At 40.9% G+C, this 26,498-nt stretch overlaps 1 protein-coding gene across 3 annotated transcripts in view; it reads left to right on the top strand.

Annotated features, from left to right (window-relative positions):
• AMPH (amphiphysin) overlaps nucleotides 1-26,498 on the top strand; it is a 179,786-nt gene that overhangs the window by 48,189 nt on the left and 105,099 nt on the right. The gene's annotated exons all lie outside the window — the stretch shown is intronic.

The raw sequence follows: 26,498 nt of genomic DNA, 5'->3' as shown, positions 1-26,498 counted from the left end.
GGGTTTGCAACAAAGACCAGGTAGTGGAAACATCAAAAAGATTACAGATCTTTCAAGTTAAGGAATTTAGCGCTTTTCTGTGTATGGGGAAATGCAAGAGTCTGGGCTCATTGAAATAATATCTTTGATATGCACCTTAGCTGTCTGGGGCCAGTATCCTGTGCTTTCCCATCCTGAGTCCCCTCAGGGTGCATCGTTGGGGGTGGCTGCGGCGGCTGAGAGCTTGGCAGTGGGCAGCCCATTTGTCTCCATCCTGAGCTGCCTCAGGGCTCACCGTCTGGGGTGGCTGTAGTGGCTTGGTGGCTGCAGCATCCTTTGTTTACTGATAAGACAGCAACATTTTTCATGCACAAGTCCATAGCCCCTTGAGCCAGAGGAATGCTGCCTTCCTCCTTCCTTTAGGGTTACTCATGGGCCAGTCACGTGGCTCTGGAAGTTTCTCTTCTCTCTTTTGCCTCCCTGTAAACATGATCAACTCAGGAACCCTGCATTTTGCCCCTCCTCTGTTGCGCAGTGCCTAGTACAATACTTGGCTCTGGCTTGGGACTCAGCATTTCTTGACCGAGTCAATGATGGATCGTGACCCATGTGCTGGCCCCTCCCTGGGCTGGAAGCACGATACTTTACAGAGGGTGAGACAGGCCCTGCTGTCCAACTTCATGAGAGGAACCAAGTGGTGGTTGTTTAGCTTGAATGTTGGTAACTACTATACAATCACATGTTCAAAGCTGGAAGGGAACTTAGTGTTCACCATTCAACACCCATGAGAAATGGAATATTGCCTGCCATATCAGTAAACAAAGGATGCCACAGTCATCAGCGATTGCAGCCACCAGCCTACGGTGACGTGGTGAGCCCTGAGGGAACTCAGGAAGGAAACAAAGAATGCATTGGGCTGCAGCCACTCCCCACGGTGAGCCCTGAGGAAACTCAGCATGTGAAAATACAGGATACTGGACCCAGGTAGCTGAGGTGCATATCAAAGGAACGATTTCAGTGAGCCCAGACTCTTGCATCTTCCCGCACACACAAAAGCGCTACATTCCTTAACGAGATTTCTAGTTTTCTTTAATTAACAGTAATCTTTTGTTCCTACTACCTGCCCTTTGTTGCAAAACTCCTATATATCCTGGCACCCCTGTTGCCTCCTGGGAGCACTTCTCTCAGGGTTACTTGAAATGCTGCCTCCCGGGCTTGAAGTCCTAAAGATTTCTGCTGAATAAAACATAACTCTCAGCGTTTAGGTTGTGCATTTATTTTTTAGTCGACACCTATTTCCGTATGGGAAAGATGACTGCAAGAGAGCTTAAATGACTTGTCTGCGATCTCACATAAAAATAACCATACACCTGCCCCGTGAGCCTAACGGGTGGACTTACAATAAGCAAGGCCTTGCTAAGAGAGTCTGGCCACCTGTCCATATGCACAGATACCGTAGATGTCAGCGGTGCAAGGAACGTGTGGTCTCTTGACTTGAAATAATCTCACAAGCTCCGCATCATGAAACAACAGGTTATTAAAAGCACAGACCAGGGTTTCTGGTACTAGCTCTATCACTTTCTAGCTATATGACATTGGGCCATTCCATACCTGTAAGCCTCCCTTTTCTCATTTGTAAGTTGGGGATAATAATGGTACCTACTTTACAGGCTATTCAGGAGGGTTACATGAAATAAAGCATGTAGCACAGTTCTTGACCCAGCAGAAGCATTCAGTGCATGAAGTTGTTGGAATTAGACATCCCCACTTGTCAGAGGGACAAGATGGAATGCGCCTCACTTCCTATTTAATGTGACTCAGGGCTCCAGCTGGGCATCCGAGCCTGTTGTCAGTGATGGCCCACTGAGCATCCCACTGGGAATCCCTGGCTCCCCATCCCGTCGGGAAACCCAGTGCAGCTAAAACCACAGGTCTGGCTTTCTTCTAGAATATTGTGTAGAAGCCACTGTCCCCTGTTCCTCAGCCTGAAAATTAGATTTGCCTCTCCTTATCCTTTATCTGCATTCACCTTGCGTGGGTGAGCTGTAAATTCGGCTGGGTTTTGACTGCTCTGTCACTTTCCGTTGTCACAATCAAGAGAGGAGCTGAGGAAATATGGTTGGGTATCTGATCGTGATTTCAGTAGTACGCCTGCTGGGTTTGCCGGATTACGAAATGCTGGCAGCTGGCGAGCTGCATATACCATGCCTGCTAGGAACTTGAGGAGGCTGGAAAACACATGAATTATACATATTGACAATGTGAACATGCAAAGGGCATGTCCTCTGTGACTTTAGTTTTTCATTAAACGAACTGTTCTTGGATTCCGAAATCTATATACTTTCCTTACATCTTGCTTGTGTGGCTGCCAGGATAAATCAAGTGGAGTGACTACAAATGGAAGAATGCAAAATAAGCTTCTTAACGCAGAGGTCTGTTTGTCACATAGGTGCCAATTACAAAAACGTTGTTTTCTTTCATCTTTTCCTCCCAGGTTGAACCACCGGGGTCACTGGAGCCCAGCGTGGCTGTGGAGCGTCACAGGATTAACACCCATCGCTCACCAATACCTTTTTTTTTTTTTTAATTTTTTTTTGGCTGCATTGGGTCTTTGTTGCTGCGCGCCGGCTTTCTCTAGTTGCGGTGAGCGGGGGCTACTCTCTTCGTTGCGGTGTGTGGGCTTCTCATTGCGGTGTCTTCTCTTGTTGCGGAGCACGGGCTCTAGGCACGTGGGCTTCAGTACTTGTAGCATGTGGGCTCAGTAGTTGTGGCTCGTGGGCTCTAGAGCGCAGGCTCAGTAGTTGTGGCACACGGGCTTGGTTGCTCAGCGGTATGTGGGATCTTCCTGGACCAGGGATCGAACCCGTGTCCCCTGCATTGGCAGGCGGATTCTTAACCACTGTGCCACCAGGGAAGCCCACCAATAGCTTTTTAAGGCAACTTTCTTGAGATGTGAAAATTGTTATATAGCATGTTGTTCGGCATCTCTTAACCTACAAACATTCCTTTAAAAGAAAATGCTTTACGTCTTTCTCACCCAGATGGTTACTAACCAGCTTCCCACCTCCGTCGTGGCGTTGTGCCTTTCTTGCCACCCCGAGGACTAAAAATAGCATTAATCAAAGTGTTTTAAATGGTTTCTCGGATTTAATCTGAGTAGTGTTTGGCGATGGAGACCACTTTTTAGGTCCAGAAAAGTTTTAGTTCTCTGAATAAGCCAAGATGCAAATTTAAAATGAGGCCCTAATTGCAGGACTACATTGTCAGTTGCTGGAATCTGTCTTTTGAGTCCTAATCAGCGTTTTTTGGCCAGATGTACTCCACCTGCATTTATCACATTTGGGTGGTGCAAAGTCCTTGGTATCGTTTGGCAGCCCAAACCATCAATACCCATACCTGTCTGCTCACTGGCCTTGAGCTGTGTGTTGTGGAGGCATTTCTCTGGGCCATCTGTCACATGTATTCTTTTGGATGGACTTTCTCTAGGATCTATGCTTAGAAAGGTTTCAAGAAATACATTATTTGCTTCTTCAGCAATTAAGTCAATAATGAGCATTCTGAATGTCCCTAGGCAACCTAGTGGTCACCTTGTCTTGCAGTTTTGACTCAAATGTTTCATGAATCTTTCTCTTTTCTCCTGTTAACTAACAAAAATTTAACTGAGTAAGTTTAAAGATCAAATTGGCTTTATTGAATGAATGAATCAGGTGGCATCCCATCTAGCAAAAAGAAAGGAGCTCTATTTGGAGAATGATGACCCTTTTCAAAAAGCTTGTGCTTTATAGGAATTGTTTTCTTGAGTACCGCCAGCCCTGTAAAGTGTTATAAGCCCTCTGATATTGTATCATCATCCTCATTTTACAGATAAAGAAATAGAAAAAACATAGGCAAGATAAATAACATACTTTTTTTTAAAAAATAAATAAATTTATTTATTTATTTATTGGCTGCGTTGGGTCTTTGTTGCTGTGCGCCGGATTTCTCTAGTCGCAGCGAGTGGGGGCTACTCTTTGTTGTGGTGCGCAGGCTTCTCACTGTGGTGGCTTCTCTTGTTGCAGAGCACGGGGTTCTAGGGGCATGGGCTTCAGTAGTTGTGGCGCATGGGCTCTAGAGCGCGGGCTTCAGCAGTTGTGGCTCACAGGCTCTAGAGCGCAGGCTCAGTAGTTGTGGCACACGGGCTTAGTTGCTCCGCAGCATGTGGGATCTTCCCGGACCAGGGCTCGAACCCATGTCCCCTGCATTGGCACGCAGACTCTTAACCACAGTGCCATAAGAGAAGCCCTAACATACTTCAAGTCACACCACTTGGGACGGACTCAGACTCCTCCTCTTTAGTAAAGCCAAACTTCGTGTCTGATGCTGAAATATTTTTAATGCTGTCAAACTGGAAGAAAAAATTACATACGTTTATACAAACATTCTTTTGTTCTGGGTATATTTTTCTTTACTAACACTTTATCAACATAAGAAATACATCATATATAATTCAAGGGCAAGTATTGAAAATATATTTTAGTTGGGCCTGGATAAAATTCACAATGTTAAACTAGAAGAACAGGTTGAAATACATGAAAGTAATGTGTAAATTATTTTGGGCAACAGTTGATAGTTAAAAGCAATAGTATACAGATACCAGGGGAATGTTCAAATAACAGGAAATAACTTAAAATTTATTAGGCCTTGAAAAAATCAGATCTTATCCTGACACTGAACTTGTGCAGACCTATGTGTCAATATATCAGTTATCTGGGCTATGGATACATGGTTGAATTTGACAAGTTGAAAAAAACTGTGATTACTGAAGAGACCACTTCATTGTTGCTTCATGTGCAAGTCAGATTTGAAAAGTAATAAACATTGGAGACTGAGGAAAAACAAAAGTTCTAAAGTCCCTACACAGGGCGTAGTACTTGTTATTAAGGTACTTCCTACTATGCACTTTCATAGTATTGGCAATTCGTGTTGGCTTCTAAAGTAAGCTGCAGTTGAATTTTGTTCACTCCAGATTCACTTTTCAAAAAGTATGGAAATTGAATGTCCCCAATCGTTAATGTTACATAAAGTACATTATATCTACACACAAAAGCAATTGATTAGCAGTGTTTCTCTCTAATTGGTGGGATTATTTGTCTTTGCTTAGCTGTATTTTCCAGTTTTTATACAGGGAACAACTGTAGTTTATATATATAGTTTAATGTAAATATTCTTATTGTCAATAAATTTGTTTTTGAACACACAATTTTTCATAAATGCAATCCAGTTTAAAAATTCAAAGGGTCTCACATAAAGATCAGACTTGGGGTTACCATGGGGAAGGGGGGAGAGAGAGGGATGGACTGGGAATTTGGCATTGGTAGATGCAAACTATTACATATAGAATGGATAAACAACAAGGTCCTACTGTATAGCACGGGGAACTATATCCAACCTCCTGGGATAAACCATAATGAAAAAGAATATTAAAAAAAGAATGTCTATATGTGTAAAACTGAGTCACTTTGTACAGCAGAGACTGGCACAACATTGTAAATCAACTATACTTCAATAAAAAAAAAAGAGAGAGAAAAAGAAACACATCCACGGGCCTTTTAAGATATCTACTCAATATTCTGTTTCAATGATTTATCAATAAACATTTTTTCTCAAGTCAAAAAAAAAAAAGGGCTTCCCTGGTGGCGCAGTGGTTGAGAATCTGCCTACCAATGCAGGGGACATGGGTTCGAGCCCTGGTCCGGGAAGATCCCACATGCCGCGGAGCAACTGGGCCCGTGAGCCATAATTACTGAGCCTGCGCGTCTGGAGCCTGTGCTCCGCAACAAGAGAGGCCACTATAGTGAGAGGCCTGCACACTGCGATGAAGAGTGGCCCCCGCTTGCCACAACTAGAGAAAGCCCTCGCACAGAAACGAAGACCCAACACAGCCATAAATAAATAAAAAAAAAAAAAAAAAAAAAAAAGAAAGGAGCTCTGCTGAGCTATAGAAAAGGAAAGGTTTTTAAAGATGGAGAGGGGGCAGAAAAAGTAAATTACTTGCAAAGAATGCATTGTTTCAAGGAACCTCACTCTCCGAAGGGAGGCAGAAGGGTTCTGTGGGACAGATTACTTCACTAGTGCTGACCAGTTGAGATTACATTCTTGTGGGTGATTGAAGCTGCATTTAGGTTAGGTATTAGGTCTTGGTTTGCTGCTGTGGGGCTTAGCACAAGTGACTCCATGTTGGGCTTGTTGTCTCAATTCCCCCTTTGGATCAGACGCTCAGCCTAACTGAGGGGTGTGGTCAAAATTTACCCACTTCAGACCCACTTCAGAAGCAGCCTTCATGCCAGAGATCTGTGGTTATTCGAACTTTTATTACTAGTGATTTCATGACTGGTGTACCTGCAACCCCTGGCAATGACATCCCTGTAGAGGTGGTGTTAAAGATGGTCACTGAGATTAAGAAGATTCCTGGTACTTCTTGAGTTATGTATGACTTAACATCAAAGCCCCCAGGAACTACTGAGTGGGAGTAATAAACTTCTTGTTCTACTAAAAAAAAAAAAGAAAAGAAAAAAAGAAAAAAAATTGCATTAGCAGCATTCTCAGCTACTGCTGTATAGTTCTTGAGGCTTCTGATGATCCTTTGTGTGATATTCATAGGTCATGACTTTGTTGCTTAATCTCTGTGATATTCATGGGCCATGACTTCAAGTTCACACTTTTTAAGTTGGCCATTCTCTTTGTTCCTTTTCTGATGTTCCGGTCTTAGGGAGCTTATTTGCTTGGTGGTTAGTGGCTGCAAACATCCACTTAAAGCTTTTGAGAGAATATAGTGCACCAGGGAGACTATTATAATGACTATTATAAACTATTATAAACAGGAGTACACTTCAGACACCTCTTTGCTCAGCTAAAAGAGAAATCAAGGGCTTTCCTATTATCAAGAACAACTTTGGCCAGAGAGTCTAAGAATTTTTGTCAGGCAGCTATTGCTTGAACAGTCGATTCTGCAATACTTTCAAGAGTTAAGGAGAGGTTATTGATTGTGTTCTCATTTACATTTACTCCTAACCAGGGAAGTGTGGCCCTCAATGATGTAAACCCAGGGGAGTCAACCAATGAGGTGTCTTAGTTTGTTTGTGGAAAGTTAGGGGCACAGTTAGATAACTTAAGAGGCATCGCCTGGCTCTGTGCCAGCCATCTAAGCATTCATAAGCCCAAGGAGAACGATAACCACCACAAACACAAACCTGGTTGGGGCACAAACCATTTCCTTTAAGATGGTACTATTCATGGTGCCTGTTCAAGTCAGCAGTTAGTTAGTTTTCTCCCAGCCTAAAATAAAGAGTTGTCCTGATTACCTTGCAAAGATGGGTGCTGTTGGTGAGATCTTTTAGTGAAAAAGGGCAGATCTTATGTAGATAGTCATGAGAATGTGAGGGTGCAAGTGTACTAAGACATACATAGGTATCTAATTGTCCCGTGCAGCTATAATTGGAGAAAGGTAAGAAAAATGCACAGAATGTTCTGGCTGTAAAAGCTAAACTCTGTAAGAGACTTCTAGGGGGAGGGGCCAATCATAGTTTGCAGTGACACTGGGAATAGAAGAGAAATTGGTCACAGGGAGGGCCAGGGGGTCTCTAGGATCATGAACAGATAAAAGAGTTTTTGATGACAAATCCAGTGGTCTGAAAGGTTAACAATGGCCTGAGGGATATGGATGATAGTATTATTTTTCCAGGCCATGCCAGAGTAAAGGAAAGAAGGAGAAGATAAAAAGGTTTCATGTTTAGTTAAAGTATGAAGTCTCAATCCAGCATCTAGGGAGGAAGCACTCGACCTTTACCTTGATGTTGGCGTCTCCCTTCCTAGTCCATTTGATTTGGAGGGTTCCAGCATCTGCACAGGACCAGATGTCAGGTGGAGACTTCTTTGGCTGAGAGATGTGTATCCACAGTTCAAGTCCTTAAAATTTGTCTGGGTCTTGAGAAGGACCTGGTATATAACCTTCCAAGGAGATTCAAGGACAGTGTTTGTTCTTAGTGATTCCAAATCAGAAGGGTGGGAGAAAATTGGAAATGTTAGTTTGGAAAGTTGTAGCCAGATAATTGAGGAAACGAGAAGAGCTCAGGATCTAGTTCAGTTTACAGGTACATAACAAAGACTTCAAAGACAATTAACAGAATTAGACTCTAATGTAGACAAAGGTGCAAACATAATTTTTCTTTCTACAATTACTCCCATTTTTCTTTTAAGAATAATCACAGTAAAACTAATTTGTCTACATTGTACTTGGCCTGATTACTTACATAAATGTAGCAAGAATAGTGATTAACCTTATAAGCCCTTTTTAAGACTGGAACGTTTTAACCAATGTACCAGGTCAGTTTTCCTAAGGCCTGTTGCAAGGAGAACAGATTCTTAGTAAATTTATGCAAATAGCTAACCGTATTGCTACATGAAAAGAGTACTTGGAATTTCTGAATGTTTTATAAGAATCATAATCAGTCTCCTCATTTCATTCAGTTCTATGTAATAATACTTGTTCTTCTTGAACGCAGTTTTTCTGGTAGTTCTGGAAATTTTTATGCAGTTTAATTTTGTGATCTTAAATCGGAAACCTGTATTCCAGAGTTCTTGTCAGAGTTCTTTCTGTGAATCTCTCTGATGAAACACTTTTGCAGGAACAGTTTTGCAAAACCTTTAGAGTAAAGCAATAACTGTTTGTAAATGATAAAAGGCTTAAAAATGGCATGGTTAAAGATGTGATTAGCATTTATTAAAGTGCAATTGACAAAGAAATTGGTTATTTCTGTGACATACACCATTTTAAGATAATTATCAGAATTATGACTGATAGCATTATACAAGGACATTTCAGAATTTTAGGAATTTTATATAATCTCTAGACCACTTAAATTCATAGCATGCACCCATACAATATAACCTAAGAAGGTTTATCATCACTTATTTGACAATGCTTCCCATGTAATTCAACATATAAAATAAGCCTATTAGTTTAATATCTCTCTTTTATAAGGAGAGAGAACAAATCTTTTGAGATGTTCCAGGGACCCTCTGTAAAATCCCGAAGTTAGTTCAAAGTCAAAAAGACTTCATTTAGAATTTGACTTTGGGGAAGTTTGTCAAAAATATCAAAAGCTTTCAAAACACTTGGTCAAATAGGATCATAGGTCACCGTGAACCAATAGTTAGTTATCCATTTAACCATAGTGGCAATTAGAGACTTTGAAAGATAAATGATTGTAAAAAAAAAGAAAAATTTAACTCTTCTAATGGAGAAGACTAGTTTTACTTAAGTAATCAAAGACCTTATAAAGACAGCATACACAGAAAATTATTTTGATAAAACTCAGTGTTTGTTTTCTAGGCAGATCACTCAAAAGGTAGAGAAAAACCTCTATTTACAATTTCTCATTAAGAGCAGATCAACAATCCAAGAAAACTTGTCTTGTTAGCAGATGAAAGAAAAGTAAGTTTTAGTTTTACATAAGTACATTACTGATTTTAAAGCTTAATTTTATAACCCTTATAACAAGTTTATTTGATTTTGGCCAACTTGACCACACAAGGTAAGAATCTATCTTTTCCCAGCTTTTTATTTAAATTCTCTTTTCCTCCATTCTGAAATAACCAGTTTAGGACAAAATAACTTTCATTTCCCTTTAAAAAAAGTATCTCTATTCCTCATAACACCTCGTACTGAAAACACATATTCTACTTCCCTTGTTTACAGAGATGCTTTTCTTATTATTTGTAGTAGCTTTAGTTACATATATTATAAATTTTAACCCTAAAAACCCAAATTTTTAGTGAAAATAAAAAGGTAAACAATTGTGAAGTCTTCTTTACATTAGTATTCCATGGCTTGACAAATTTACAAATATTTTTTATAAGTTCTAGAAACATATGCTTTCTCATAGTAAATTTTTTAGGGTGGCACGAAATATGTTTGCTAATAAACCCAAATATCTTTTAATTTCTCTGTAAAAGGAAGCCAAAGTGGATAAACCTGTGTTCAGTAATTTTTCAGTATTCCATGTTACTTGGAAATGATCTAGATGTTTAATGATTATCCATCATTTAATTTAATTTAGCAAACTTTAAGGTTTTAGGTTACTGAAGAGATTTGAAAAGTTCACCTAAAAACTTTTTATCCTACTTACATCAATTTAATTTATTTGTTCTTAACAATTATGTTTGCATTACCCATTAAAAACTTTATGAGACATTAAACAAAGTCAGTCATCAACCCAAACAGTTTTTCTTGCTGGCAGATTTCATAAGAGATTACATGAACTTATTTGACCTTTAGTAAGCCTAGGTAGAATAAAAGTTGTATGTCTGCATCATTTTTAATGTTGATAATCCTAAAGACATGTCTATTTTAATTAAACTAACATATTTAGACTAGCTTTTATTTACTAAATATTATCTCGGATGGTGTGAACCTGAAAAGCATTTGAGTTAGTTTTTATTACATTTTTAAGAACTTTAGAATACATAATTTATGTAAGAGCTTAATTTTCTTCAGGCCAATTAAATAGAGCTCATTTACAAATTAATTCTGACAATATCATCTAGAGGTAGAAAATACCAGACATCTACAACACGTACGTATAGACGCACGTGAACAGACAGACACAGAGAATAGCTTCCATACACTTAAGATTTCTCATTTGTCCAAGTTCCAAATGACCTTTCTCCATTGTTTTTCTTTTGATAAAAATTACCTCCCTGAAAATTGTATTTTCACATTGACAACTCAGAGGAACAGGAAAAGCATGCAAGTTTCTCCAAGAAGGACTTTGGTTGCCCAAGACCCACATTTTACAAGCCTTATGGACTAAATAGGGGAGGTTTGGGGATTGATCAAAAAGAATAGGTGAACTTTGAATTGCCTCCGGACTCACATTTCTAGTTTTGCAAAGATTTGTAAGATAAGGACAGTTGCTCTTAATTCCTCAGAGAATCAGGTTGCAGCCTAAATGACATCATAGGTTGATCCACCCAATAAATCCTTTTACAAGGGCTGTAGAGGTTTTTTCTTTTCCTCTGGGTACATCATTTTATTTTAACTTAGGGAAGAAGGCCTAAAAATTTTTTTCTATCAGGCTCTGCAATATGGCCAATTTCTGACCACAGAGCTACTTCGTAGTTTTTAGCAGGGACAAACAGTAAATATTTTTGGCAGTGCTGAACAATCCCTTTGACTCAAGAGACACCCTCCCTCCCCCTAAAGGATGCAAGAGATATTTTATTTTCCTCTTTCTACGGGTATTGCAGAGATCTGGAAGAGCTGACCCTGGTAAGAATGCTTACCATCAGCTGGCTTCTGACCTGTCGCGTCTTCCGCAGTGAGAGCAAACCCCTTCCCGGGCTGCAGAGATGGAGAGTGAGAATCCGAGCATGTGTTTCTGGCCCTCCTAGAAGGCCTTGCCTTTGAAAACCACCAGGCTCCTTTTATATCAGTTTGAGTTGTGAAATTTTATTTTACAGGAATCAAATTCTGGCAGCACTCAAGGCCAATTGTTAAGGGCCGTAATCTGTGTAAATATATATTACCCTTCCTAGGGCACAGGCTTGTTTTACAATTACGGCTTTAGAACTTGGACTCAATGTAATATATATTTAAATACACGCTACTTGGTGTATGTTAAAATGGTTTATTTGGACCCTCAGCAATCTATTCTGAGAGACCAGGTATTTTTGTGACCGTGTATATGTGCATGTGTGCTTTAAAACTGCAAATATGCCCTCCAACCCCTCGCTCAGTGGATTCAGGATGGGCACAGTGATCGCCGGGGACAGAGACGGTCTTGGGCTATCAGCCAGGGCCTGGCAGGAGGCAGAATTCAGCTCAGATGGTTGAAGGTGCTTTAGTGGGGACTTCCCTGGCGGTCCAGCGGATAAGACTCGGTGCTCCCAGTGCAGGGGGTGCGGGTTCAGTCCCTGGGCAGGGAACTAGATTCCACATGCCGCGACTAAAAGATCCCGCATGCTGTAAGACAGACCCGGCACAGCCAAATAAATAATTTTTTTTTTTTTAAAGAGGCTTTAGTGAATAGAGCATAGAAGGGCAGATGTGTTAACGGAATCACCAAAGACTAGTAACAACAGCAAGAAACCGTCACCACTGCTAGGACTCCAGGGCCAAGAGGAGAAAACGGTGCAGCCAGACCCAGTGACAGTCATAAAGGAGGGGTTTCCGGATGGGAGTCGTAGGGGTGAAGGGAACATAAGTATTGCCAGAAACAGCTCAAAGCCGAGACAGAGCAGGACCTGACCTTCCTTTCACCACACTTTCATTTCCTGCTGGTGCCTCCATTGGTCCAGGAAGCTAGAGTCAAGGGAGCTTGGGCGAGTCCGTCCATTGGTTCAGTCCTGTAGGGCGCAGAGACCTGTAGAAAATGAATTTGGGGCCGGCGTATGTTTAGGTCATGATGTATATTACACAGATGGTTTTCTTTCATTAGTTGTCACCAAAATGGTGAAAGAATGGTGGAGAAGACGAGGAAAAACTGAGAAAGCTTTCGCTTACACTTGGCAGAGCTGGGTGAGGAACCAGATCCCCTCCCCAACAATTATTTGAGCCTGATTTATATTGAATTATTTATGCAGGGCATTTAATGCTGCTGCTGTATGTATCCCAGTAAGCTGAGCTGCACTTGGCAGGAGTTACAATGCAGGGCTTCTGTTTGTTTTTCAGGATCCTGTGTGGGTGCCTTGGGGCGGCAGAAACGAGGAAGGGAGACTCATGGAGACTCAGCGGCTTATCCAGGGAGATGGAGCTTACACCTGGCTGAACCAGGGCATCTCATTATTTGTTTTTGTTGCTGAGAGATGGCTCACTTCTCAGTGTTATATAAACTTGGTATTAAATTAAAATAATTACTCCTGAGGAACAAGCTTAAGGCTTTGCCCACAGCTAACAGATCAGAGCCAATCTGTGGTCATCAGAATGATCTTTGCAGACCTGCTTCAACAGATGCCTGCCAGGTGACCCTGATGCCAGCCAGGTTGAGAAGCTCTGTTTTAGAGGCGCAGGGCTTCCCAGGTCTAGATCCCTGGTAGGGATGGTGTGGCTCAGGGTTTTCCCAGGTGTGTTTGGTAGCACATCAGTCTCGCAAGATACTGCTTAGACCAGAAGGTTCTCTGGTCAAAAAAATTTTGGACGACACTGCATTCTGCGTCATCTTCGTGGTGATTCAAAATGCACTTAGCGTATTAAGACCATAGGAAGTCATCTAGTTTCCTGGCTAATTTTTGTTTAAGCGTGAGTTATTATTTAAATTTACATTTATTTAAGTTTTTGTCTTTTGTCTTTCCAGCTGGTTATATAACCCCTTAGTTTGGTCCTTAACACCTAGGAGAGTGCAACTGTACTCTGAGAGTGCAACAACATATTCAGAAGGAAGGCTCATTGTAGATGCTTCTGTTCATACTTTGAGACCCAAGTACAGTACAGATGTTTCTTTACTTTTCCCATTTCCTAAGTTTGCAGCTTAACATTTCAGAAGCAGCCTACCTGGGATGTGCAGCTATGCATCTCTATCTCAGGATGCCTTTGGCTCTTTCCGCAGGGTCCTGGACTCATTGGGGAGGAGGGGGAATTCGAGTTTTTGAGGCCTGGGCATTTGTGGACGTGAATAAGGTTTTTCACATTCTTTGGAGAGACAGTTCTACAAAATGAAACTTTCTCTCACTAATATTGGACACTTTTCACAGCTAATTTAAGTATATTTTATGCCGACAGAGTCTGTCACAAAGCTTCCAGTAAGAGGTGAGGAGGGAAAAGGAAAAGAAAAAGAGGCAATGAAGAAGACCTCATGTGCTACAATTCTGTTCAAAGGAGGAGGTGACTCTTGTGTTTGCGGATACTGCACAGGGCTGAGCCTGGTTTCGTGTTCACAGCCATGTTGTGTTTGCGGATACTGCACAGGGCTAAGCCTGGTGTCTTGTTCACAGCCGGGTGCTTGGCTGGGCGTTTGGTCACTGATGTTCGTTAGGTTTTAGAGGAGGAAGCAAAGATTGGTTCAGTATAAATGATTATGGCCTGCAGACTTCTGGGTTAAAGCCTCTTTCTTATTTTATATAAAAAACCATCATAGGACATTTGCCAGAGAAATAGATTTGCTCTTATTTGCAGCCGTGATTGTCTGATGTTAAAATCCCCTGTTTGTAGTCCAGGTTGCTTGGAACATTGATGCTGAGGTCCATGTGATTTCAGTTGTTTCCACAGGAAAGGGCAGGAGTGCCCATCAGGGGTTTTGAGCCAGCCAGCACTTAACTCACCATCTGGGAGGATGGCCAGGAAAACCGTCACGGACGTTCCTGTTTCATTTATCTGAAGTTGTTGACTGTCGCTGAGCCAGAAACTCACGTTTAATTCACAGATTGTGACCAAAAACGTGGCTGATTGGAATGATTCCGCTTCCTATGGAGTAGTTTGCAGAATCATATGTTTTTATAAAAACCTGATGGTGATGACTTCATTAAAATGCAAATTAAACTGCAAACAACCAGAACCCACTCACCTGTCCAGAACATTTAACCATTTGGAAATTTTTCAGTCCTTTGCTTTAAGAGAATGGAGGAAACGCTGAATAGAGCTCATGCATTCATTTTAATATCCAGTGTTCAAGGTGTATCCTGTGATCACTGCAGCTTCAGTGTGATAAGCTTGATTTTTTTCTACATTGACAGCAAATGCCCGGAAAAATGACTATTTTTTTTTTTATTTACCTGTGGGCTGTGACATTGAGTTTGTAATTTTTAGAGCAGGTTTCCCAAACTTGAACGTACAGATAAATTGCCTGGGGATACTGTTGAACAGCAGATTCTAATTCAGTGGGTCTGGGATAGACGTGAAATTCTGCATATCTAGCAAGCTGCCGGGTGAAAGCTGCTGCTGCTGGTGTGAGGACCCACTTTGAGTGGCAAGAATTTAGAGACAGAAATGTAAATACGATGAAAGGATGCCATCAAATAAACGATCAGTTACATTTATTGCTTAATAAATTCATCAGGATGACTAAATAATTCTTGAAAGCTGTACAGTAAGAAGATTTGAAAGTTTTCATGGGTTACTCCTTTCTGTGACCCTGGACATTATGTTGATTGGACTGCAGTATTCCTTCCATTTGCTGACTAATCAAATATTAGATATTATAAATTATGGCTTTAACAGCGACATTGAAGCAGAAGGGAAAGAACCAACATCTTAAAAAGTGATCTCAGCGGGGAGGGATAGATTGGGAGTTAGGGATTGACATGTACACACTGCTATATTTAAAATAGATAACCAACAAGGACCTACTGTAAAAAAAAATAAAGTGATCTCACATCCGGATCTTCTTAAACAGAAGGCAGAGAAATACTTCTGCAGTGTTGTCTATAATAAGGTGCAGAACTGGTGTAGCCAGTGCAATCTAAAGTAATGATCTCATGAGAATGCAGGCTATGGAGAGAGGTTTTGCCTTAGAATCATGGTCAGTTATTTTTCTAAAGACATAGTCCTAGCTTTTTAAACATTTTGATTTTTACACCAGAGACCCTGCGTGGGATTTGATTTCCCCATAAACATGGAATAAGACATATAGAAGCTAGTTGTTTGTAGGTGTTGTTTACTTTTTACTCTGCTCAGGATTTACTAGGTGCCAAGGTCAAAGATTTTGAAGGAGACTACCCTTTCAGTAGGACAAAAGTAAGTCATCCCATTTTTAGTTTTCTATTCTGAAAGTTCGACTTTATGACTCTAAAGAGCTTTGGCTTGGGATATAGCATCCTTCTTTATTCTCCTTTTTTTCAAAATTGTTTTGACTATTCTGTGTCTTTCACATTTCCATATAAATTGTAGAATTATCTTGTCAGTTTCCTCAGTGAGCCCACCAGGATTTTGGTTGTGATTACCTTGAATTCTCAACGGAGGAAAATCAACATCTAAACAACATTGATGAAAAGATGTCGTGCAAATGCCAGGGATAAAAGTCCCACAACCTTTCAAAAGGGAAAACAATCTCTCTTTGAGATGTCTTCAAATGAAGGCTGAAAACATCCTACTAAACACTTTTTAATGAGAATTATCCTTTGCCAACTGCAGGCAGGGCTGATGTTCCTGAAAAGTGTCCTCCTTGGCAAAACCCCATTGTTGTGGGATCAGTGTCTTTAGACTTGCTTATCTTGCAAACTGTTTCTGGTAGGATGGATTGTGCTGGTTTGTTTTTTATCCCATTCCTACACTGTGACACAACAGTGGTACTTTTTTAGAAGTGTGTTGGGTTGCTTTAGTTCATTATTGCTCATGGTTGGAAGGTAAAAAGGGCAGTGGGAGATTTTGAGCTAGGAATTTTGAGACCCCAATTCTATTCCAGGATGGCCTGTGGAAAGGGTTACGGGAAACCAGCAAGGGATGGGGACACCGCTGGGTCTAGCAGCAGAGGAGGTGCTGGGGATCTTGGCTCTCCAGGCCTATAGGGGAAGGGGAGGAAGCTGTTATCAGAACTTAGGGAGAGGAGATGTAGTTGTTGGAGGGGCCACCAGAGGGTTGAGGCTACTGCGATGGTGGCTGCAGGGAGGGGACCAGGGGAACCACTGTCCCCACGTCTCTGCTCCTGCCCTTCCGTCTTCTGCTGGCTTGAGTTCTCATGATCAACTCTAGACAGAAGCCAGATGGGCAGGGCCGGGTGCAGTCCCTAGAGGTGCTGAACCAGGTGAGGAGGGGGGAGTGTGGATCTGTAGGCGTCAGTGCAGAGTATGACCCACAGAAGTGTCTGCATGTGTTTACAGATGGTCCGAACAGCCAGTAAAAGGCTGGTCCAGAAGCATGTTTCACTAATGCAAGTATCATGTAAGTATCACTCAGGGTCTCCAGAAAACAGTTGTGTTCTTCCTACCCATTCTATCACGTGGTAATTCTTACACACCAAACTGTGCTTCTTAAAAAAAAACCCTTAAAGTGTTCCCCTGTCCAGACAAGAGTCTGCTGAGGTAGCCCAAAGCAACATACTGTTAGTCTCGATATTTTAAAAGTTCACACAAAGTTTGCATTTAACTTTATAAAATATTCCATATTAACCATATGAATGTGGTGAATCCAGCTCCAGAAGCTCCAATTAAACCTGAAAAGTGGGCCTCCTCCAAACTATATTTAATAGTTTCTTTACTTTAGTAATTCACTTCATGCAGATCAGACTTTAAAAATAGCTGCAGAAGATTGAAAATCAAGGCGTAAAAGCAAAATACAGAAATGTGTGCAGAAATAATTAGTGCTGCAGGATTTACTTGTTTCTTCGCTCGTTTATTTATTTGTTTGTTTGTGACGATGGCATGTTTGTGGGTGAGAAGCATTTTCAGCCCTGAGTGCCCAGGAGCAGGAGGCCATGTGCTCTGACAGGCAGCCCTCACAGCCATAAGGAACATCCTCTATCTCACCTAAGTCTCCCAGGACCTTATGTTGCCCCTCTGTGCCAGTGTTCTTTAAATAAAGGTCATGAAGGCACTCAGAGTTCCTTCTTGAGCACAGATCTTTAGGAAACTGCCACAGGAACAAACTGAATGGAAAATACCATGTCCAGCTCTATATCAGGACTCATTTCCAGAGGTAGTACCATTTGGTTTTCAGCCTGTTAGCAATCTCCTTTTTTTTTTTTTTTTTTGGACTTCCATTCAAACCTGCAATTCGTATAGAAATTTTTACATCAGATTACTGTTAGTTTTGGATCAATAAACATTCAAGATAGAAACCACTAGTGAAATTGCCTTTGAGTCACATCCTGTTGGGTCCGTCTAAAATCCTTGGTAACAGTGAGCCCTGGCAATTGGAGTATGTTGCACATTTAGGAACCTGTGGAATTGGGGTCCTGCTTCAATATGAGATTGCCCAGAATGTGATTTCAAAAGATCTTTAAGCACCCTGTATCTTTCTCTTTGTGTTTATTCACGAAGTGTTTGTGAGGCAGGAAGGGTCAAGTTACCAAAGGCATCATTAATAAAAAAAGGAGTTTGAAGAGGGACAGTGTCCTTTCTGATATCACTCAGTGGCCCCAGGCAGAACTGCGGTGGGGACTTTGTTGTGAGGATCAGTCCATACCATTCTTGCCACCGAAAGTTTGGGAAACAGTGCAGTGCTTGCCCATAGGACATTACAGAACAAGCAGCTACACTGTGCTGACGTGCACCTAAGGTTTTTTGTTTTGTTTTTCTGAACTACTTGCTGTTGAGCCACTCTTTGTGGCCTGATCTCCAATGTTCTTATAACGAGGTGATGTCCTCCTAGCCCTTTTGCCAGTCTGAGGCTAGTTGGAAGTCTTCTTTCTACGTAAGGGTAGAGTGGGGAGAATGCGTGTTTTGTATAACCCATGTCCCCTCACCCAGGGTACTTGAATGAATATAATGACCTATTTTGGATGGAGATGATGTCAGATGGTTTCATTTAACAAAAGTATGGATCCAGCAGTTGCTGTATTGGCATCCCTGGCCATGTGATACAGACAGTGAGAGTGACTGTAGAATGGACGAAAATGACTTAGTTGTCTAGGGAAAAGCTACCAGCCATGTTTCCTTCCCTGCTGCTGTCTTTAGGGCATTACAGCCTTGTAGTTAGAAGCTGACTCTGGAATCATACTGTTTGCTTTGAATCCCAGCTCAGTTACATACTAGTTTGTGACTGTGGTCAATTGTTTGACCTCACCAATTTTCAGTGTTCTCATCAGTAAAATGAGGATAGTCATTATAACCTAACTCACAAGATTGTTGGAAGGATTAAATTCATTTTTAGGTGTAATGCATTTGGAAGTGTGCTTGATGTATTTTAAATTTCCATAGACGATAGCTAATAAATTAGGGAATATGGAGTTATTAAGATGGGGCATTTTCCCAAGAGGAAGAAAAGCAAAAACATGTCTTTACTCTCTTCTCTGGACTCTCCTTTTCATCTGATTCCTACCCATCAACTCCCTCTTGTCTTAGGCAATTTACAGCTCCCAATTGAAATCCTGAGTAGGGTTTTGTGGACTTTGGATCCACCTAAGTCAACATCTTCCTTCCTATTTGTACTGCAGTTCAGTGTGTTCAAATTGCTGATTCATCTTTTGCTGATACTGTGGGTAACTGAGGTCACAAGGATGGCTTGAGGAGTCCGTAGGAAGAAATCAGGCACAGGACTGATCCCCGGTGAAGTGCCTGGGTACAGAGCCCTTGGTTGCTGTGGCCACACGCCTTTCTAACAGTTCCTCTGTAGGTAGATTGCCACCAGTTTGGCAGACAACTTTTCTCTCGTGGTATATGGAGGAGTATCTTCCCCTAGCTAAGCAGCGTGGGGATTAATTTGAATGATTTAATGAGGTTGGAGGATCACTGTGCAATATTGGCATGAGATAGTGCTCTGTCCTTGAAGGGGGGGGGCATTGGAGAAGGAAAATATGGTCCCTCTCAGAGCCTCAGGATGACTCAAAGGCTTTAGCCGACTGTGTCACTGGATTTTGCTGTAAATGTTGTATTCTGGGTTGGATACTGGAAGTATCAGGTTTCATAGAAAAGCAGTCTTGAGATGAGGTGACCCAAGGGAGAGGAAGAGAGGGGGCACCCAGCTTTCCTGGAGAAGAAGAAGGGGTCAGATGCCAGGGCTCACAATTCATCTTTGCTACATCAGTATTCCTCAAGCTATCTTTTCCAACAAGATTTTTTTTTAAGTCAGAGGACTAAGATGTCCTCAACTTTAAAGGATTGGGGAGGGTAGAAGAGAGCAGAATTCTGGAACATGATACCTCACCAGGTAGACCCATGATTGAAAGCAACGTTGGCTGGTGCTTACTGTATCTGCATTTTGGGGGCCCACCTCACTTCTGTTTCCTTTCCAGGCTCCTGAACTTTCTTTCCTCCACTGCTTTCTAATTCCCAGTTGCTTCTGTCCCACTTAGGATAAACCTGTTCATGTCTGAGGCTTGTACTTTCTCTCTACCATGCGTTATTCTCAAACTTTTAAAGTCTGAAGGCCACCCAAATGGGATGGAAGGCTGTGAACCTTCCCTCTCTCATTTGTTCTAGTTTACCTCCCTGAAAGTGTTTCCCAGAATTAGGAAGAAGGCTCATGCCAACCTCCGAGAGGGTTTGATGACGTGATGGCTAATGTACCGTTGAGATCTGCCAGGTCAAGAAATGGATGTCATAACGGTGCAGAAATAAATCCCACAGTGGACCAGATGGAAGGCAAAGTGCAGGACCTTGATGGGCACCTGAACCACACCAAAGGATGACTCATCTTATTCTTCTCAAATCAGGCCACATTCAAGCCGCTTCTTGAAGTCTTGAAACATATCCAGAAAGAGGGTAAGGGACTAGTACCCTGAAGTTGGGGAAACAGTGCAGTGTGTGCCCATAGGACACTTCAGAAAAGCAGCTACCCTGCGCTCGCGGGCACCCGGTGGGCTCCCTCCAGTCCGAGGTTTTGGATCTTTGCACAGCATCAGAGTGAGCACTTGATAAATGGATAGGTGGGTGTACAGACAGACAAATGAATGAATCATTTGGGTGTGGGCAGTGGTAGAAGACCATCTGTCTGTGCCCTGTCCAGAAAAGTCCATGGTCATCCCATGTACTTGATTCCTGGATTCAGTGAATAATGTTTACATAATTTGATGTGCTCTTCTTTCTTTATAAAGACAGAAAGTGTGAAGAGGGGGCACCTCCTTGTTTAGAGAAAACTAATTAGACTGTAGGATTCTTTCCTTGACTTTTAGAGTCTGGCTTAGGGAAGCATGAATCACCCAGAGTTGGAAGTTTGTCTAGTCTGAGCCCTCATCTAACATGTGAATCTCTCTAGGGCATCCCAGTGGCCAATCCTGCAGAATTCTTTTATCCATCACCCTTGTCCCAGCGTCAAGCGGTATATAAAAACGTGTCTCGGACACCCTCAATGGCCTTCATCTTGAATTACCTTGGTGTCTGCATCCCCTCCTCTTATCAGTTTCCCACTTCGGATCATAGGACTTTTTTTCTTGCTTAGGGTCATACCTCACTATTTCTTGACCTTGCTTTGATCTTTCCCCTGATTAACAGAAGTCCTTTCTACGTGGAATGGAAGATTGTGAATTTTTTTCTTTGACTTCAAACGCCAACTACTTTTTTTGAAAGCCGTGAACATAGTGTTCCATTCCTAATTTTAACATATGGAGAGAAGGCAATTATTCTCTCACTGCTACAATAGTCAGCATTTAATTTGCACTGGACTCTAAGGATTTGAAATTGGATCAGAATTTTGGCTTTACAGTGCGGGGAAACTGCCCAAATTAAAACGAGTTCTAAATTTTTAGGGACTTGACTTGGACACTTTGTACATGAACAATTGCTCTAGAAAAGTATGTGAGATTCACATCATTGGAGCAGCCTTTGTAAACCAAGCTGAGAAACTAACTGCTTCAGGAGACACTGAAAAAAGATTTATTGGCTTAAATATTCCAAGTTACCATATTCCTGCTTTAAATTTTTTTAATTTTTTGCCTATGTCATGATGCCTTTTAGGATCTGATCAGAACTTCTGAACTCAGGGCTGAGAGTGAGAAGATGAACACCCAGCCAGCCCTAGAGGAATATTTCAGAATCTCACGGAAAGGAAAGGCAGTTTGAAAAAGCTTCTTCAGTTGAGAATATTATTTTGCATTTGAAAACTGACAGCAACAAAAGTAACAACAGAAATCTTTCTGTGGCAAAACAGGAAAGTGTCAATGTACATGAAATTATCTTTGAAGTAAAAGACCTAAATCCTAAGCCAAGATGCACCAGGCGGAGAATTTTCTTCCTTTTGCCTGTGGAGGAGGAAGATGTGTCATGTTGTCAAAATCTGAGTATCAGATGCATGAATATATAGTAATCCTCCTGTAATATCAGTGGTGCCAAACTGTTCAGGCTTAATTGGTATCGTCAACATAGCCAGTAGAGAGGTGAACGAGAGAGGCCACCTAAATTATAAACTCACTGTTAAATATTGTAATATTAGAACAAGGTAAAAGATACATTTTTTTGTCATCTCAATTCTAGGTTTCAGTGTCCTTGATGCCTTAAGATACTGTCTTTCTATGTAGCAGATGAATCTTATCACCTGTATCAAGGCTGCTGGAGAAAAATCACAAAACTGCTTAAATGTGGGTACCTGCACATTGGTGGTTTCTGCCTCAGCTGGGCCTTTGGTTCCACCCACGATTCCTGCTTTGTGTTTTTGGTTCTTACCTTTTCCAATTCCACATCTAAACCATTCCCATCTCCCTGGAGACTTTGCAACAATTCAGCACCCTGACTGTCACCAGATGACCCATTCAGCCACCACAGAAGAAATGAAGTCACCCTTGACTCATTCTGTCCTCACCCTTTTCGTCTCATAAGCTGTGAAGTTCTGTATGTTTACTTTTTTTTTTTTTTTTTAAGTGTTGAAGCTCTAACATGGAATAGTAAGGAATTATTTTTATTTATTTATTTATGGCTGTGTTGGGTCTTCGTTTCTGTGCGAGGGCTTTCTCTAGTTGCGGCAAGCGGGGGCCACTCTTCATCGCGGTGCGCGGGCCTCTCACTATTGCGGCCTCTCTTGTTGCGGAGCACAGGCTTCAGATGCGCAGGCTCAGTAGTTGTGGCTCACGGGCCGAGTTGCTCCGCGGCATGTAGGATCTTCCCAGACCAGGACTCGAACCCGTGTCCCCTGCATTGGCAGGCAGACTCCCAACCACTGCGCCACCAGGGAAGCCCCCTGTATGTTTACTTCTTGAGGGTTGGTTTTATCTGTTCCTTAGCTCCGGCTGTCATTTATTGCCTGGACTATTTAAATAATCTCTTAACTGGTCTCCCTTTTCCACTCCTTCTCTCTTCTAATCTGTCCTTAACACTGTCACCAGGGAGCACAGATTTAATCATGTAGCTGTCTCCAGGGAAGGGAAACTCTTCATTGCCTTCCCGTGGTCTCTACAAGCAGATTGAAGGCTTCAGTCTTGCAGACGAAGCCTTTCCGTAATCTGCCCTCTACCTAGCACGCTAGCCACGTCTACCCTAGTTCCACATCTTGCACCCGTGCTCAGACCTGTCACGTGACCACAGTCCCGGGAACGCAGCTTGCTCTCCTGCAGCCCCTAGCACAGGGTTTGGCAAGCAGTCTTCAGCAAGTCAGCATCAGTTGGAGATGGAAACGAACAGACGTTCTTCTCTGCCTTCTCTTCATTGAGGTTTGCATTCTTCTCTAGGGAAAATGTCTAACATGATACATTGATTATGGATTCAAGAATGAGAAGATATTTGAAATATGACTCATTCCATTCGCCAGTTTGATGAATAAATCTCTTCTCTAGCACCTGTAACTTTGGGTTAAACTTAAATAACTCCTAGGACAGTGAGCTCATTACCTCTACCAACAAACTATTTAATTTCCAGAAAACCATGATAGAAATTTCTGGCACAAACATTTTCTTGATATAGCTTTTACCTGCCCGTGCTGGTTCTTGATCTTGGTTTCTGATGGGAAAAGTCCAATCCTTCTTCCTGATGTTGGTCCTTCAATTATTTGAAGACAGCTGTACTCTTTTCCCTTTGGTCTCCTTTTCTCCCTGTTAATATACCAATTACATCGTCTATGCCTCTTACCTCATGGTATCAACTCTCTGCCTTTCTGGGGGCCCCTTCAGCTGACTCCAGGTTGTAGACATATCTATGTGTTTATCAGCTTGTTCACCACATAGAATCATTCAGGACTGCTCCCCGGGTACCTCTCATGCTTATTCGTGCAGCCTGAGATTACATTAGATGCTTTGGCAGCAATATCACTTTGTCAGCTCATACTGACTGTCGGCGAAAATTGTTCCTTATTTCTACTTAAGGGCAGGAGCCATGTATTCTTAACATCCATCCTGTCTCATTGTAGTTGAAAGTTGAATACATAAATCTGGCACTTGGACAATTATATTTTGACCTACATTTTATCCCTGCTGAATTTCATCTTGTTAGGGAAGCTTTCTTTTGTGAATCCTAATTCTCATCATATGACATATCCAATATCCTCCCCAACTTTTTGTCAGTGTAAGTTTAGGCCATTGATAAATTATTCGATAGTGTTAGATAATAATATCTATAATAATAGTAGATATTTATTGAGCATTAATTATATGCTAGGCATCAAAGCTCAGCCTTTCCATGTGTATCCTTGGTAGTTTCACACAATACTGTGAAGTAAGTACCACTGATACCCTCTCTTTACACATGAATCACTGAATCAGGTATAGGTCCCCAAGGGCTACCTCTGGAAACCTTTCTTCCAGTTGATATTAATTCACTCATCAGTATCTTTTGAGGAGAGTCTTTCAACTAGTTACTAACAATCTACTTGCTTGTACTAGAATCTAATACATAAATCTCTTATATACCAGATATCAGTATGATAAACTTCTGATACTTATCTTTATGATTTTTCCTGATTACTTTAGTAACATATAACCATAGAGGAAATTATGGAAAATGTAACAAATTATAAAGAAAAAAATAATAATCACTCTGAATCTTACCATCCAGGAATAACCACTGTTAACTTTAAAATAGTTCATATATATATTTGATCATGTTTCTTACGCTTACCAACTTATTCCCTAGTTACAATGCCCAGTTCTTTCAAAAATTAGTGTTTTCTGTCTGTCTTTCACAGAGACTCTTAAGTGAGAAGAGATTATTAGTTAATAAGAGTGATTATTTGTCCTTTTAATAGTTATGTTACTGGATACATCCAGCTTTGTTTAAATACTAAATTTGCAATGAGGAATAATATATCTTTCATATTATTCATATATGATGTTGGTTTGAGATATGAAATTGAGTGAAGTTGAGTAATTGGTAATATATGTGAGTCTGTATACAGTTTTATTTTTTTTAAAAAAATCTTTGTTTAGTAATGCCAAAGGAAGGAATACTAGCATATATTATAAACAATTAGTTTTAAAATAGAATAAAATAATCATTTTTTACTTATATACTTAGAATAATTACTATTTACCTCCAAAGAAAATTTATTTCTTGAAGGAATCTGCATGGGCTCTGACTTGTTGGGTAAATACTTTGATACTTGGGTTTATTTAAAACATGCTAAACTGAGTCTAAGGAAGTATCAATTTGTACAAGATTATATCTTTAAGGAAACAAATTAGCATAAGCTGATGTAAAACCTAGCCATAGAAAGTGCTTTGTATGAGTGTATGTTTTATTGCCCAAATGGTTATGTTTTGGAAAAACATATTTGATAATGCCATAGGGTGTGCATGTTCTGAGAAGGCAACATTTCTGGAGTTTTTATAAATTCTTAGATAAGTTGGTGTTTTAGATACTAGATATGGGAATCTCGAGTAGTGTACCCAATCATGACTGTCAGGATTCTTCTGCTCCGTCCCAAAGTCACTTTCTGCTGTGTCGCTAAGAACTGCTTCTTCTGATACCCAGTCCTGTGCTCTAGGAAGACAGAGCCACTCATGTCCAGTTCACGGTCCATCACAATTTTTCCGGTGGTCTTCGCTTAGGCTGCTTCCTTGACTGGAATGTACTCTGCCACGTTTCTGTCTGCAGGAATTGCCAGCATGGTTTTAAATTTGAAGTATAGTTGATTTACAACATTGTGTTATTTTCTGGTGTACAGGAAAGTGATTCAGTTATATATGTGTGTGTGTATATCTATATATGTGTGTGTGTGTATATATACATATTCTTTTTCATATTCTTTTCCATTGTGGTTTATTACAGGGTATTGAATATAGTTCCCGTGCTATACAGCAGGACCTTGTTATTTATCTCTTTTATATAGTAGTTTGTATCTGCTAGTTCCAAACTCCTAATTTATCCCTCCCCCACCCCCTTTCCCCTTTAGTAACCATAAGTTTGTTTTCTATGTCTGAGTCTGTTTCGTAAATAACTTCATACTTGTGTCGTATTTTAGATTCCCCATATAAGTGATATCATATGGTGTTTGTCTTTCTCTGTCTGACTGACTTCACTTAGTATGATAGTCTCTAGGTTCATCCATGTTGCTGCAAATGGCATTATTTCATTCTTTTTTATGGCCGAGTAGTATTCCATTGTATGTATGTACCACATCTTTTTTTTTTTTTTTTTTTTTTTATTATCTTCATTTTACTGATGAAGAAATATACTCAGAGAGGTTAAGTGAGTTGCTGGTATGTTGTACCACATCTTTTTATCCATCCATCTGTCGATGGACATTTAGGTTGCTTCCACGTCTTGGCTATTGGAAATAGTGCTGCTATGAACACTGGGGTGCATGTATCCTTTCAAATTATAATTTTCTCTGAATATATGCCCAGGAGTGGGATTGCTGGATTCCAGCATGTTTTGAAGAATCCCCACCAGGATTCCCTGAAGAGCTCAGCTCTAAGGGAATATTGCTTCTAACACCTTGCAATCCACTCATCTTGCTTATTACAGATTGCCTTTGATTTGTTATTTGTGAACTTGCCTTGTCTACCCCATTAGATCATAAGCTTAAGATTAAG

The sequence above is a fragment of the Balaenoptera musculus genome, chromosome 9 (assembly GCF_009873245.2).
Source record: "Balaenoptera musculus isolate JJ_BM4_2016_0621 chromosome 9, mBalMus1.pri.v3, whole genome shotgun sequence".
NCBI lineage: Eukaryota > Metazoa > Chordata > Mammalia > Artiodactyla > Balaenopteridae > Balaenoptera > Balaenoptera musculus.
Note: the sequence above shows the minus strand (reverse complement) of the source record. Positions and strands in the feature narration are given on the sequence as shown.